This window comes from Triticum urartu, chromosome 7A, assembly GCF_056163025.1.
Source record: "Triticum urartu cultivar PI428250 chromosome 7A, HENAU_Tu73, whole genome shotgun sequence".
Taxonomy (NCBI): Eukaryota; Viridiplantae; Streptophyta; class Magnoliopsida; order Poales; family Poaceae; genus Triticum; species Triticum urartu.
Genome location: NC_141879.1, coordinates 466200451 through 466215853, shown reverse-complemented (window position 1 = coordinate 466215853; position 15403 = coordinate 466200451).

Below are 15403 nucleotides of genomic sequence, written 5' to 3'. Positions count from 1 at the left end.
TTCTTCCTCTACTCAAGTGGCCAAGCAGCAGAAGTTTTGTCTTCCTCCTCCTCTGTTCCGTCAGCCGTATCAGCAAAAGAGCAAAGGTGGCAGTGGTTCTTCCCACCCACCCAACCCTGGCTTTCAGAACAAGACTTCGTCTCAAGCTCCAAGATCGAGTGCTCCGTATCACCGTCCGCTTTCAGAGGTCACGTGCAACAAGTGCCAACAGAAGGGTCACTATGCCAACAAGTGTCTCAACTAGAGGCGTCTTCCTCCTCCTCCTCCGGTCAGATCGGCAAGTACAGCTGTGGTCAAGCATAATCCCAAGCATGCCAAGGTCAATTTAATGAATGCAGCTCAGGCAGAGGACTCGTCAGATGTGATCATGGGTAACCTTCCTGTTAATGATATTCCTGCAAAAGTTCTTTTTGACACTGGTGCATCGCATTGCTTCATCTCGAGACCGTTTACAAATAGGCATGAATTGGTTTCGCATGTTTTGCCTAGTCCTTTAGCAGTTGTTTCTCCCGGTAAGCGCATGCAGGCTAACTCCATCGTTCCAGATGTTTCTATCACTTTGGGTGACTACAAGTTCTTGGCTTCTCCTATAGTTCTAGGTGACTCGGATATTGATCTTATTCTCGGAATGGATTGGCTTTCTAAGCACAAGGCTCAGCTTGATTGTGCAGCCAGGCAGATTCAATTGACTCATTCGTCTGAGGATGTAATTGTCTTTGCCGCTCGTGATGATACTATCCGTCTGTTTTCTCTCAATGAGAAGGGTGAATTGGATGCCATCTCTCAAATTCCAGTCGTTTGCGAATACCAATACGTCTTTCCAGAAGAGCTCCCAGGAATGCCTCCGCACCGGCCAGTTGAATTCGTTATTGATCTTGAGCCTGGCACGGAACCTGTGTGCAAGCGTCCTTACAAGCTCGGACCTGAAGAGTTGAAGGAGCTGAAGAAGCAACTCGATGAGCAAGAAAGAATGGGTCTCATCCGGCCTAGTTCTTCTCCGTGGGGTTGTGGTGTTCTTTTTGTGAAGAAGAAGGATGGAATGGACCGACTTTGTGTTGATTACCGTCCAGTGAACAAGAAGACCATCAAGAACAAATATCCACTTCCCAACATCAATGAGCTGTTCGAACAACTCAAAGGTGCTCAAGTATTCTCTAAGCTTGATCTCCGTATGGGTTATCACCAGATTCGCATTCGTGAAGAAGATATTCCCAAGACAGCATTTAGAACAAGCTTTGGTTCATATGAATACACTGTCATGTCTTTTGGCCTTGCCAACGCTCCTCCGACATTCTCTCGCATGATGAACTTCATCTTCAATGCCTACACCAATGACTTCGTTTTGGTCTATCTCGATGACATTCTGGTTTTCTCGAAGAACAAGGAAGATCATGCCAAGCACTTGCGTTTGGTTCTCGATAAGCTCAGGGAACATCAGTTCTATGCCAAGTTCTCCAAGTGTGAATTTTGGCTCGATGAGGTTCTTTATCTTGGTCATATCATCTCTGCCAAGGGCATTGCCGTGAATCCTGAGAAGGTGTCTGCAATTGTGAATTGGGAACCTCCTCAGAACGTGAAGCAACTCCGCAGTTTTCTCGATCTCGCAAGCTATTGCCGAAGATTCGTTGAAAACTTTTCTAAGATCGCAAAGCCTCTCTCAAATCTTCTCCAGAAGCACGTCAAGTACGTTTGGTCTCCGGAGTGTGATATTGCTTTAAACACTTTGAAAGAGAAATTGATCACTGCTCCAGTTCTGACTCCGCCTGATGAATCCAAGCCGTATGAGGTCTTTTGTGATGCCTCTCTCCAAGGTCTTGGCGCAGTATTGATGCAAGAGAAGAAAGTTGTTGCTTATACATCTCGCCAGTTGAAGCCTAATGAGAAGAACTACCCCACTCATGATCTCGAGTTGGCGGCAGTTGTGCATGCTCTTTTGACTTGGAGACATCTTCTATTGGGAATAAAAGTGGACATTTTCACTGATCACAAGAGTCTCAAGTACATCTTCACGCAGCCTAATCTCAAACTCAGGCAAACTCGTTGGGTCGAAATGATTCAAGAGTATAATTCGAGTATTGAGTATACTCCAGGCAAGGCCAATGTGGTTGCTGACGCTTTGAGCAGAAAGGCCTACTGCAATAGTCTGATTCTCAAGCCTTATCAACCCGAGCTTTGTGAAGCTTTCCACAAACTTAATCTGCAAGTTGTTCCTCAAGGTTTCCTCGCCAACCTTCAAGTCTCTCCTACCTTGAAATACCAGATTCGCCAAGCCCAGCTTCTTGATGCTATGGTGAAAAAGGTGAAGATTGGGATTGCCAAGAGTCAGTCCAAGTACAAGTGCTACCGCCTTGATGACAAGGACACTCTCTTCTTCGAGGATCGTATTGTTGTGCCCAAAGGTGACCTCCGTAAAGTGATCATGAACGAGGCTCACAATTCTCTCCTCTCCATCCACCCTGGGAGCACGAAGATGTATCAGGACCTTAAGAAAGTTTATTGGTGGACTCGAATGAAGCGTGAGATCGCTCAATTCGTGAATGAATGTGATGTCTGCAGAAGAGTGAAGGCAGAACACCAAAGGCCAGCTGGTCTCCTCCAACCTCTTGCTATTCCAGAATGGAAGTTTGACCACATTGAAATGGACTTCGTGACTGGGTTTCCAAAGTCCAAGCGTGGCAATGATGCTATATTCGTTGCCATCGACAAACTCACCAAAGTGGCTCATTTTCTGCCTATCAAAGAGTCGATCACTGCAGCTCAATTGGCGGAACTCTATACCTCTCGAATTGTCTCTCTGCACGGTATTCCTCAAGTGATCTCTTTAGACCGTGGCAGCATCTTTACCTCGAAGTTTTGGGATTCTTTTCAGAAGGCCATGGGCACTAACATCCGCTTTAGCACAGCTTTCCATCCTCAAACAAGCGGTCAAGTCGAGCGTGTCAGCCAGATTCTTGAAGATATGCTCAGGGCTTGTGTGATCTCCTTCGGCATGAAGTGGGAGGATTGTCTTCCTTATGCTGAATTCTCCTACAACAACAGTTTTCAAGAAAGTTCGGGCAAGGCCCCTTTTGAAATTCTGTATGGCAGGAAGTGCCGTACCCCTCTCAACTGGTCTGAAACCGGTGAACGTCAGCTTTTGGGTAATGACTTAATCACAGAAGTAGAAGAAATGTGCAAAGTCATTCGAGATAACCTCAAAGCAGCCCAATCCCGCCAGAAGAGCTACTATGATAGTAAGCACCGTGATTTGGCTTTCGAGATCGGACATCATGTTTACCTCCGTGTCTCTCCTATGAAAGGTACTCGTCGCTTCGGTATCAAAGGGAAGCTTGCCCCTAGATACGTGGGACCTTTCAAGATTGTCAGCAAGAGAGGCGACCTCACCTATCAACTCGAGCTTCCTTCAAACTTTGCAAATGTTCATGACGTGTTCCATGTCTCTCAGCTTCGAAAGTGCTTCAAGACTCCTGACCGCACCGTCAACTTCGAGGACATTGAGCTCCAAGAAGATCTCTCTTATCGTGAGCACCCAGTTGCTATTCTTGAAGAGACTGAACGCAAGACTCGCAACAAGTCAATCAAATTTCTCAAAGTCAAGTGGTCACACCATTCCGACCGTGAAGCTACCTGGGAACGCGAGGATCACCTCCATTCTGAGTACCCGGCGTTCTTTCAGTCCTAGATCTCGGGACGAGATCCTTTCGTAGTGGTGGAGTGTTGTAACACCCCGGATGTAACTTTCCCTATTTGTACTCCAACTCTTGCCGTTTCTAGCGTTAAGTTATTTTATTTTCTTGGGTTCGGGTTTTGTCTCCGGAGTTGTTATCGTTGTCATGCATCTCATATCATGTCATCATGTGCATTGCATTTGCATACGTGTTCGTCTCATGCATTCGAGCATTTTCCCCGTTGTCCGTTTTGCGTTCCGGCGCTTCGTTCTCCTCCGGTGGCCATGTCTAGCTTTCTTTCGTGTGTGGGGATTAAACATTTCCAGATTGGACCGAGACTTGCCAAGCGTCCTTGGTTTACTACCGGTAGACCGCCTGTCAAGTTTCGTACCATTTGGACTTCGTTTGGTACTCCAACGGTTAACCGAGGGACCGAAAAGGCCTCGTGTGTGTTGCAGCCCAACACCCCTCCAATTTGGCCCAAAATCCACCAAACTCTTCTCCATGTACTAGAGCGTTTGATTACGATCGCGTGGCCGAAAACCGCACCTCATGTGGACTCTCCTAGCCCCCTCTATGCCTATATATATATATCTCCCCCCATTCGAATCACGGACGAAACCCTAGATTTTTTCTCCTCCGTCGCCGCCGGACACGTCCGGACGGACCGGACGCGTCCGCTCCGCCCGCCCGCACCAGCCAGCAGCCGCCACGTGTCCCTTGCGGGACCGCTTTGCCGTCGCCGCCGCTGAGGCCCGCCGAGCCCAGCGCGGACCGCCACGGCCCAGCTCCTCGCGCCGCCTCCCTGCCGGCGCCGCCCCGCCGCCTCCCTGCCGGCGCCGCCCCGCCGCCCGAGCCGCCACTCCGGCCAGCCGCCCACGCCGACACTGGCCGGAGCCGCGCCTCGCCTCCCGGTGCAGTGCCCCGCCGCCTTACCTCGTCACCTCGCCGCCCCGCGGCCGGGACCGGCGACCCCGCCGCCCTCCACCGTCCTCTCCGCCAAGACCGGAGCTCGCCGCGCCGCCCAACACCATCGCCGGCGACCTCGGCTCCGGCCGTAAACAGTGCCGCCACCACCTCGGGCTCCGTGTGATCCAGATCTGGATCGGAGCTACAGTAAACCCTAGGAGAGGTTGATTTTTTTACTAAGTCCCGAAATTCTTGATCCATATGCTCCTGTTCGCGGCTCCGTAACTTTTCATCCGTAGCTCCGATTTGGGCGTATAGCATATCAAAATGTTCATCTCAAAGAGTACATCATTTCATTCCATTGCATCATTTCATTTGAGCTCATCTTGATGCCCGAAATGCTGTTAGAAGAGGGCTACTTGAGTTAATTGTCAGATCTGTTACTCCGTTTAGCACTTTTGTCATTTTTTCCATGATTATTGTGTGCATGATATGCCCGTGAGTTCTACATATGTTTTGTTAAGGGTTTTGTCATCTTTCCAGAGGTGCAACCCATGTATTTTTAGGATGTGTGTGGTGACTTGCGCAAGCTTGCAAAGTGGTGCACTTGCTAATTCTGTTTTCAGGGACTTTGTGATTTCACTAAGTCCTGGGATTGTTTAGTTCATGATGCCATATGTTCTTGTTGTTTCCTAGTGATCCGTGCCTCTTTTGAGGATGATCAGTAAAGGAGTTTTGTTAATCTTGTAGTGCTCTATCCATCCATGTCTTTGTTTGCAATTATGGAGCACCCTAACTTGAGTCAATCGAGCTCTACTTTTGCTTCGTTGCGAATCTGAGCAGATCGTCAACTTGTTTGCGATTTTGCCGATGTTATTGTAGTTGATCCGTGCATGCTATGCTATTGTTCTTGCCATGTCTAGCTTGTATTTTGTGCCTTCTTTATGGATGTATGCTTGTCTTGCCATGACTTGCACCGTGGTGAGTGCATCGAGCTCGTAAACATGCCTTCGTGAATTATGTTTCAGCAAGTCCCAGTTTTCACTAAGTCTGAAAACTGATTATGTTTTTGCTATGTTCACATGCTTGCAATTGTATTTTCTGCTCCCTTTTGGCTCAAGGTCACTAAGGGACTTTTGTTAAGCTTGTTGAGTAGCTCCATGCCATGTCTTTCTTTGTCATGTTCAGGTCCTGTAGCATGTTGTTTTGTTGCTCCGAAGAGGGCTATATGATCTGAAATTCCAGACAAGTGTTAATTTCACTAAGTCTGAGATCTGTTTTACCATTTGCGTTTTTGCCATGCTTGTTTGAACCTGTTAATGGATGATTTGGCCGTAGCTCAGTGCTAGACTTTTGTTAAGCATCTCGAATGCTTCCCTTCCATGTATTTTGTTGCCATGTTTGGTGGCTGTAGCATGTCCATCTCATTGCATTTAGATGCCTACTTGCTGTAAATCGCAGACCGGTGTCATTTTTGAATCGCTTGCCATTTCCAAACCGTAACTCCGATTCCGGCGTTCTTTATATCGTTTTCAAGTGATTTCATCTTATCTTTCCAGTGGCACCCTTGGAATTCCAAGTTGAGGCCAGGTTCATGCATTTCCTGTCATATCTTGCATTTTGCATCCCGCATCGCATCCCGCATAGCATATCATCTTTGCATCGTGTTGATTGAGTTTGCACGTGGTTGATTGTATCCTTGTTGCTTGTTTGTCTTGTTTGGGTAGAGCCGGGAGACGAGTTCGCTAACGAGGAGCCCGTTGAGTTTGCTTTTGAGGATCCAGTCAACTCTGACAACTGTGCAGGCAAGATGATCATACCCTCGAAATCACTACTATCTTTGCTATGCTAGTTTGCTCGCTCTTTTGCTATGCCATTGCTAAGATGCCTACCACTTGCTTGCAAGCCTCCCAAATTGCCATGTCAAACCTCTAACCCACCATGTCCTAGCAAACCGTTGATTGGCTATGTTACCGCTTTGCTCAGCCCCTCTTATAGCGTTGCTAGTTGCAGGTGAAGATTGGAGGCCGTTCCTTGTTGGAACATTTATTTACTTGTTGGGATATCATTATATTGCTATGTTATCTTAATGCATCTATATACTTGGTAAAGGGTGGAAGGCTCGGCCTCTCGCCTAGTGTTTTGTTCCACTCTTGTCGCCCTAGTTTCCGTCATATCGGTGTTATGTTCCCGGATTTTGCGTTCCTTACGCGGTTGGGTTATAATGGGAACCCCTTGATATTTCGCCTTGATTAAAGCTTTTCCAGCAATGCCCAACCTTGGTTTTACCATTTGTCACCTAGCCCTTTTCTTTCCCTTGGGTTCTGCAGACTCAAGGGTCATCTTATTTTAACCCCCCCCCCCAGGCCAGTGCTCCTCTGAGTGTTGGTCCACCTGTCAGCTACCGGTGGCCACCAGGGGCAACTCTGGGCTGGCCTACCCGTACCTAGGACAATCTGAGTGTGCCCTGAGAAAGAGATATGTGCAGCTCCTATCGGGATTTGTCGGCACATTCGGGCGGTGTTGCTGGTCTTGTTTTAACCTGTCGAAGTGTCTTGAGTTACCGAGATACCGAGTCTGATCGGAACGTCTTGGGAGGAGGTCTATTCCTTCGTTGACCGTGAGAGCTTGTCATGGGCTAAGTTGGGACTCCCCTGCAGGGATTGAACTTTCGAAAGCCGTGCCCGTGGTTATGGGCAGATGGGAATTTGTTAATGTCCGGTTGTAGATAACTTGAACCTTAATTAATTAAAATGTATCAACCAAGTGTGTTACCGTGATGGCCTCTTCTCGGCGGAGTCCGGGAAGTGGACACGGTGTTGGAGTAATGTTTGCGCAGGTTGCTCTCTAGTTTCTCGCTCGTGATTTGCCTCCTCTTCTCGCTCTCTTTTGCGAATAAGTTAGCCACCATACTTGCTAGTCGCTTGCTGCAGCTCCACTCATATTTTACCTTGCCTTACCTATAAGCTCAAATAGTCTTGATCGCAAGGGTGCGGGATTGCTGAGTCCCTGTGGCTCACAGATTACTATTACACCAGATGCGGGGCCTGATGATTCCGCTCCAGGAGACGCGTGTGAGCTCAAGTGGGAGTTCGACGAAGACTCTCAACGATACTATGTTTCCTTTCCCGATGATCAGTAGTGGTGCCCAGTTGGGGGTGATTGGGACCGTGTCGCATGTTGGGTTCTCTTTTATTTTGGCGCCGTAGTCGGGCCATGAGTGTTTGGATGATGTAATGTTATTTATGTACTTGATTGATGTGGCGAGTGTAAGCCAACTATGTTACTCCCCTTTTATTATTACATTACATGGGATGTTTGTGAAGATTGCCTAACTTGCGACATATGCCTTCAATGCGATTATGTCTCTAAGTCGTGCCTCGACACGTGGGAGCTATAGTCGCATCGAGGGTGTTACAACGATGAAACAGCTAAGTCTTCGTGCTCCATAGTCTTCACGCGATGTCTTCTCATGTCATAGTCTTCAATGTGAATATCTTCACATACCACCTTTGTCTTCAATGTCTTCATACATTTTTAGGGGTCATCTCCGGTAGGAAAACCGAATCAATGAGGGACTTCTACCTGTCTTATCCTGCAATTCTCACAAACACATTAGTCCCTCAACCAGGTTTGTCATCAATACTCCAAAACCAACTAGGGGTGGCACTAGATGCACTTACAGGCATCGATCACGGAGGTCTTCTACATCAACACCATAGCCTTTTCGATGAAGTGTGAGTAGTTTACCTCAGACCTTCGGGCTCATAGTTATTAGCTAGATGGCTTCTTCTCTCTTTTTGGATCTCAATACAATGTTCTCCCCCTCTCTCGTGGAGATCTATTCGATGTAATCTTCTTTTGCGGTGTGTTTGTTGAGACTGGTGAATTGTGGGTTTATGATCAAGTTTATCTATGAACAATATTTGAATCTTCTCTGAATTATTTTATGTACGATTGGTTATCTTTGCAAGTCTCTTCGAATTATCAGTTTTGTTTGGCCCACTAGATTGATCTTTCTTTCAATGGGAGAAGTGCTTAGCTTTGGGTTTAATCTTGCGGTGTCCTTTCCGAGTGACAGTAGGGGCAGCAAGGCACGTATTGTATTGTTGCCATCGAGGATAACAAGATGGGTTTTTTTTATCGTATTGCATGAATTTATCCCTCTACATCATGTCATCTTGCTTAAAGCGTTACTCTGTTCTTATGAACTTAATAGTCCAGATGCATGCTGGATAGCGGTCGATGTGTGGAGTAATAGTAGTAGATGCAGGCAGGAGTCGGTCTACTTGTCTCGGACGTGATGCCTATATACATGATCATACCTAGATATTCTCATAACTATGCTCAATTCTGTCAATTGCTCAACAGTAATTTGTCTACCCACCATGAATACTTATGCTCTTGAGAGAAGCCACTAGTGAAACCTATGGCCCCCGGGTCTATCTTCTATCATATTAATTTTCCAATACTTATTTATTTCCTTTGCCTTTTATTTTACTTTACATTTTTATCATAAAAATACCAAAAATATTATCTTATCATATCTATCAGATCTCACTCTCGTAAGTGACCGTGTAGGAATTGACAACCCCTTATCGCCTTGGTTGCGAGGATTTATTTGTTTGTGTAGGTGCGAGGGACTCGTGCGTGGCCTCCTACTGGATTGATACCTTGGTTCTCAAAAACTGACGGAAATACTTACGCTACTCTGCTGCATCACCCTTTCCTCTTTAGGGGAAAACCAACACAAGTGCTTAAGAGGTAGCAATGAGCAGCGTGGTCTACGCGTCCGTGGGTGCGCGGCGAGCGTGAGACGATGAGCCGACCGAAGACAGCGACGGGGTGGCAGTGCGGCCGTCTCGCCGCACGAAGAGGTGCAGTGAGGAAGCTTGTTGCTCATTTGCCACCGGGCCAGTAGCGGCGTTGGCGGCGGGTGACGAAGAACGATGGAAAGGTCCGCCAACAGGGGTTGTCTGAGCGACGCGGGTAGCGACAACGGCACGACGCTTAGCGCGGTCCCGGCGAGCGTCGGCCATGAGCTTGGTGGAGCGACGAAGCGCGGATTGACGAAGGGGAAAGCTTCAGCGCACCCCTACCTGGCGTGCCAAATGTCGGATTCCGGGTTTCGGCAAACCCTTGAGGTTCGAACACTGGGGTGTCCACGAAGATCTCTCCCCCTCTCTAGCTCGCACACACCATGATCTCACGGCCTAGCTCGACGAACCCAAAGAACAACAGACACAAGAGTTTATACTGGTTCGGGCCATCGATGTGGTGTAATACCCTACTGTAGTGTGGTGTGGTGGATTGCCTCTTGGGCTGAGAATGAATAGTTACAAGGGAAGAACAACCTCCTGAGGTGAGGTGTTCTTGTGCTTGGCGAACTTGTATGGTCGACGATGATCTGGATCCTCTCTCTCTCTCTCTGGATCAGTTTCAGTTTCCCGTTTCCCGTTTTCTGTCTCCGTGCCCTTTCACTATGGTAGCTAGTCCTATTTATAGAGGCCCTGGTCCTCTTCCCAAATATTGAGTGGGAAGGGATCCCACAATGGCCAAATTCAAAGGGAGACAACTAGTACAAGTTATCCTGACAAAAGCAGTCTTCGCCTGCCAAAGGCTCTAGTGGTTACGTCGTCTTGGGCTCCACGGTGACCTCCATCCTGCCGTCCTGCTGGTCTTGGTCTCGTTGCACCAATATGGAAACCTTTCCCTAATGCCTCGGGACTCCTCGCCTGCGCTTGCCTCTTTAGCACCAAAGAGGAAATGAGGACACTGCGCGATGGCGCCCGTCTGGCCCCAGTCGTCATGGCTTGCGTCACAGAAACCTCGCGAGGTGTCCCTTGCCTTGATCTCTCCGTCCCTCGTGAGCCTGGCTAGTGAAGTTGCCCCCGAGGACGTCTTGCGTCATCCACCTCGCGAGGCTTGGCCCCTCGCGTGAGTCTTGAGTGTTTGCTGGTGAAGATGGGCCGTACAGGGCCGCTGGTGGAGCCACGCTGTGGGCCGCAGGCAGGCAGGTCTGGGGACCCCCGTTTCCAGAGCGCCGACATACACAATACACACTAGCTTACATACATGAATACATATCACGAGTGGCAGAGCTTGACCAAGTCCTTTGGGAGGGGCCAAATAAAATATTTGAACTAGTGGGGGCCAAACACACAAAATTTCATAACCTAAGCTCTCTCTCTAAAAAATATATGCTTGCATGTGCCAATCATGGGGGGGGCACATGAAGGAAATATGCCCTAGAGGCAATAATAAAGTTGTTATTTATATTTCCTTATATCATGATAAATGTTTATTATTCATGCTAGAATTGTATTAACCGGAAACTTAGTACATGTGTGAATACATAGACAAACAGAGTGTCCCTAGTATGCCTCTACTAGACTAGCTCGTTAATCAAAGATGGTTAAGTTTCCTTTCCATAGACATGTGTTGTCATTTGATGAACGGGATCACATCATTAGAGAATGATGTGATGGACAAGACCCATCCGTTAGCTTAGCATAATGATCGTTTAGTTTTATTGCTATTGCTTTCTTCATGACTTATACATGTTCCTCTGACTATGAGATTATGCAACTCCCGAATACCGGAGGAACACCTTGTGTGCTATCAAACGTCACAACATAATTGGGTGATTATAAAGATGCTCTACAGGTGTCTTCAATGGTGTTTGTTGAGTTGGCATAGATCGAGATTAGGATTTGTCACTCTGTGTATCGGAGAGGTTTCTCTGGGTCCTCTCGGTAATGCACATACTAGCCTTGCAAGCAATGTGACTAATGAGTTAGTTACGGGATGATGCATTACGGAATGAGTAAAGAGACTTATCGGTAACGAGATTGAACTAGGTACGATGATACCAACGATCGAATCTCGGGCAAGTAACATACCGATGACAAAGGGAAAAACGTATGTTGTTATGCGGTTTGACCGATAAATATCTTCGTAGAATATGTCGGAGCCAATATGAGCATCCAGGTTCCGCTATTGGTTATTGACCGGAGATGTGTCTCGGTCATGTCTACATAGTTCTCGAACCCATAGGGTCCACACGCTTAACGTTCGATGACGATTTATATTATGAGTTATGTGATTTGATGACCGAAGTTTGTTTGGAGTCCCGGATGAGATCACGGACATGACGAGGTGTCTTGAAATGGTCAAGAAGTAAATATTCATATATTGAAGGATTACATTCGGACTCCAGAATGGTTTCGGGAAGTTTCAGAGTACCGGGGGTTACCGGACCCCCCCCCCGGGAAGGTAATGGGCCATCATGGGCCTTACTGGAGAAGAGAGAGGGCCGGCCAGGAGGTGGCGCGCGCCCCCTTACCAATCCTAATTGGACAAGGGGTGGGGGCGGCGCCCCCCTTTCCCTCTCCTATTCCTTCTCTCTTCCCTCCTTTGCTACTCCGGAAAAGGAAAAAAAAAGAGGAGAGGGGAATCCTACTAGGACTAGGGAGTCCTAGTAGGACTCCCCACACTTGGAGCGCCCCTAGGGGGTCAGCCTCCTCCTCCCCCTTTATATACGGAGGCGGGGGCACTCCAAAGGCAGAACAGACAATCTCTTAGCCGTGTGCGGTACCCCCCTCCATAGTTCAACACCTCGGTCATATCGTCGTAGTGCTTAGGTGAAGCCATGTGTCGGTAACTTCATCATCACCGTCGCCACACCGTCGTGCTGATGGAACTCTCCCTCGTCTTCAACTGGATCAAGAGCTCGAGGGACGTCATCGTGCTGAATGTGTGCTGAACTCGGAGGTGCGTACGTTCGGTACTTGCATCGGTTGGATCGTGAAGATGTTCGACTACATCAACTGCGTTACTAAACACTTCCGGTTTAGGTCTACAAGGGTACGTAGATACACTCTCCCCTCTCATTGCTATGCATCTCCTAGATAGATCTTACGTGATCGTAGGATTTTTTTGAAATCCTGCATTCCCCAACAGTGGTATCCGAGCCAGGTCTATGCATAGATGATATGCACGAGTAGAACACAAAGAGTTATGGGCGGTGATAGTCATACTACTTACCACCAATGTCTTATTTTGATTCGGCGGTATTGTTGGATGAAGCGGCCCGGACCAACCTTACATGACCACGTTCATGAGACCGGTTCCACCGATAGACATGCAACTAGTTTTGCATAAAGGTGGCTGGCGGGTGTCTGTTTCTCCAACTTTAGTTGAATCGAATTTGACTGCGGCCGGTCCTTTTTGAAGGTTAAAACAGCAAACTTGATAAATCCCCGTTGTGGTTTTGATGCGTAGGTAAGAACAGTTCTTACTAGAAGCCTATAGCAGCCTCGTAAAACTTGCAACAACAAATTAGAGGACATCCAACTTGTTTTTGCAGGGCATGTTGTGATGTGATATGGTCAAGACGTGATGAGATATAAATTGTTGTATGAGATGATCATGTTTTGTAAAAGTTATTGGCAACTGGCATGAGACTTATGGTTGTCGCTTTATTGTATGAAATGCAATCGCCATGTAATTGCTTTACTTTATCACTAAGCGGTAGCAATAGTTGGCGAGACGACAACAATGCTACAATGGAGATCAAGGTGTCAAGCCGATGACGATGGAGATCATGACGGTGCTTTGGAGATGGAGATCAAAGGCACAAGATGATGATGGCTATATCATGTCAGATATTTTGATTGCATGTGATGTTTATCCTTTATGCATCTTATTTTTCTTAGTACGGCGGTAGCATTATAAGATGATCCCTCACTAAATTTCAAGGTACAAGTGTTCTCCCCGAGTATGCACCGCTGCTAATGTTCGTCGTGCCGAGACACCATGTGATGATCGGGTGTGATAAGCTCTACGTTCACATACAATGGGTGCAAGCCAGTTTTGCACGTGCAGAATACTCGGGTTAAACTTAACGAGCCTAGCATATGCAGATATGGCCTCGGAACACTAAGATCGAAAGGTCGAACGTGAATCATATAGTAGATATGATCAACATAGTGATGTTCACCATTGAAAACTACTTCATCTCACATGATGATCGGACATGGTTTAGTTGATATGGATCACGTGATCATTTAGATGACTAGAGGGATGTCTATCTAAGTGGGAGTTCTTAAGTAATATGATTAATTTAACTTTAATTTATCATGAACTTAGTACATGATAATATTTGCATGTCTATGTTGTTGTAGATCAATGGCCTGTGCTACCGTTCCCTTGAATTTTAATGTGTTCCTAGAGAAAGCTAAGTTGAAAGATGATGGTAGCAACTGCACGGACTGGGTCCGTAACTTGAGGATTATCCTCATTGTTGCACAGAAGAATTACGTCCTGGAAGTACCGCTAGGTGCAAGACCCGCTGTAGGAGCAACTCCGGCTATTGTGAACGTCTGGCAGAGCAAAGCTGATGACTACTCGATAGTTCAGTGTGCCATTATTTACGGCTTAGAATCGAGACTTCAAAGACGTTTTGAACGTCATGGAGCATATGAGATGTTCCAGGAGTTGAAGTTAATATTTCAAGCAAATGCCCGGATTGAGAGATATGAAGTCTCCATTAAGTTCTATAGCTGCAAGATGGAGGAGAATAGTTTTGTCAGTGAACATATACTCAAAATGTATGGGTACCACAACCACTTTACTCAACTGGGAGTTAATCTTCCTGATGATAGTGTCATTGACAGAGTTCTTCAATCACTGCCACCAAGCTAGAAAAGCTTCGTGATGAACTATAATATGCAAGGGATGGATAAGACAATTCCCGAGCTCTTCGCGGTGCTAAAAGCTGCGGAGGTAGAAATCAAGAAGGAGCATCAAGTGTCGATGGTTAACAAGACCACTAGTTTCAAGAAAAAGGGCAAAGGGAAGAAGGGGAACTTCAAGAAGAACGGCAAGCAAGTTGCTGCTCAAGTGAAAAAGCCCAAGTCTGGACCTAAGCCTGAGACTGAGTGCTTCTACTTCAAAGGGACTGGTCACTGGAAGCGGAACTGCCCCAAGTATTTGGCGGATAAGAAGGATGGCAAAGTGAAAGGTATATTTGATATACATGTTATTGATGTGTACCTTACTAATGCTCGTAGTAGCGCCTGGGTATTAGATACTGGTTCTGTTGCTCATATTTGCAACTCAAAACAGGGGTTGCCGATTAAACGAAGATTGGCTAAGGACGAGGTGACGATGCGCGTGGGAAATGGTTCTAAAGTCGATGTGATCGCTGTCGGCACTCTACCTCTACATCTACCATCGGGATTAGTTTTAGACCTAAATAATTGTTATTTGGTGCCACCATTGAGCATGAACATTATATCTGGATCTTGTTTGATGCGAGACGGTTATTCATTTAAATCAGAGAATAATGGTTATTCTATTTATATGAGTAATATCTTTTTATGGTCATGCACCCTTGATGAGTGGTCTATTTTTGTTGAATCTCGATTGTAGTGATACACATATTCATAATATTGAAGCCAAAAGATGCAACGTCAATAATGATAGTGCAACTTATTTGTGGCACTGTCGTTTAGGTCATATTGGTATAAAGCGCATGAAGAAACTCCATGCTGATGGGCTTTTGGAATCACTTGATTATGAATCACTTGATGCTTGAGAACCATGCCTCATGGGCAAGATGACTAAGACTCCGTTCTTCGGAACAATGGAGCGAGCAAACTGACTTACTGGAAATAATACATACTGATGTATGTGGTCCGATGAGTGTTGAGGCTCGCGGCGGGTATCATTATTTTCTGACCTTGACAGATGATTTGAGCAGAGATGGGTATATCTACTTGATGAAACATAAGTCTGAAACATTTGAAAAGTTCAAAGAATTT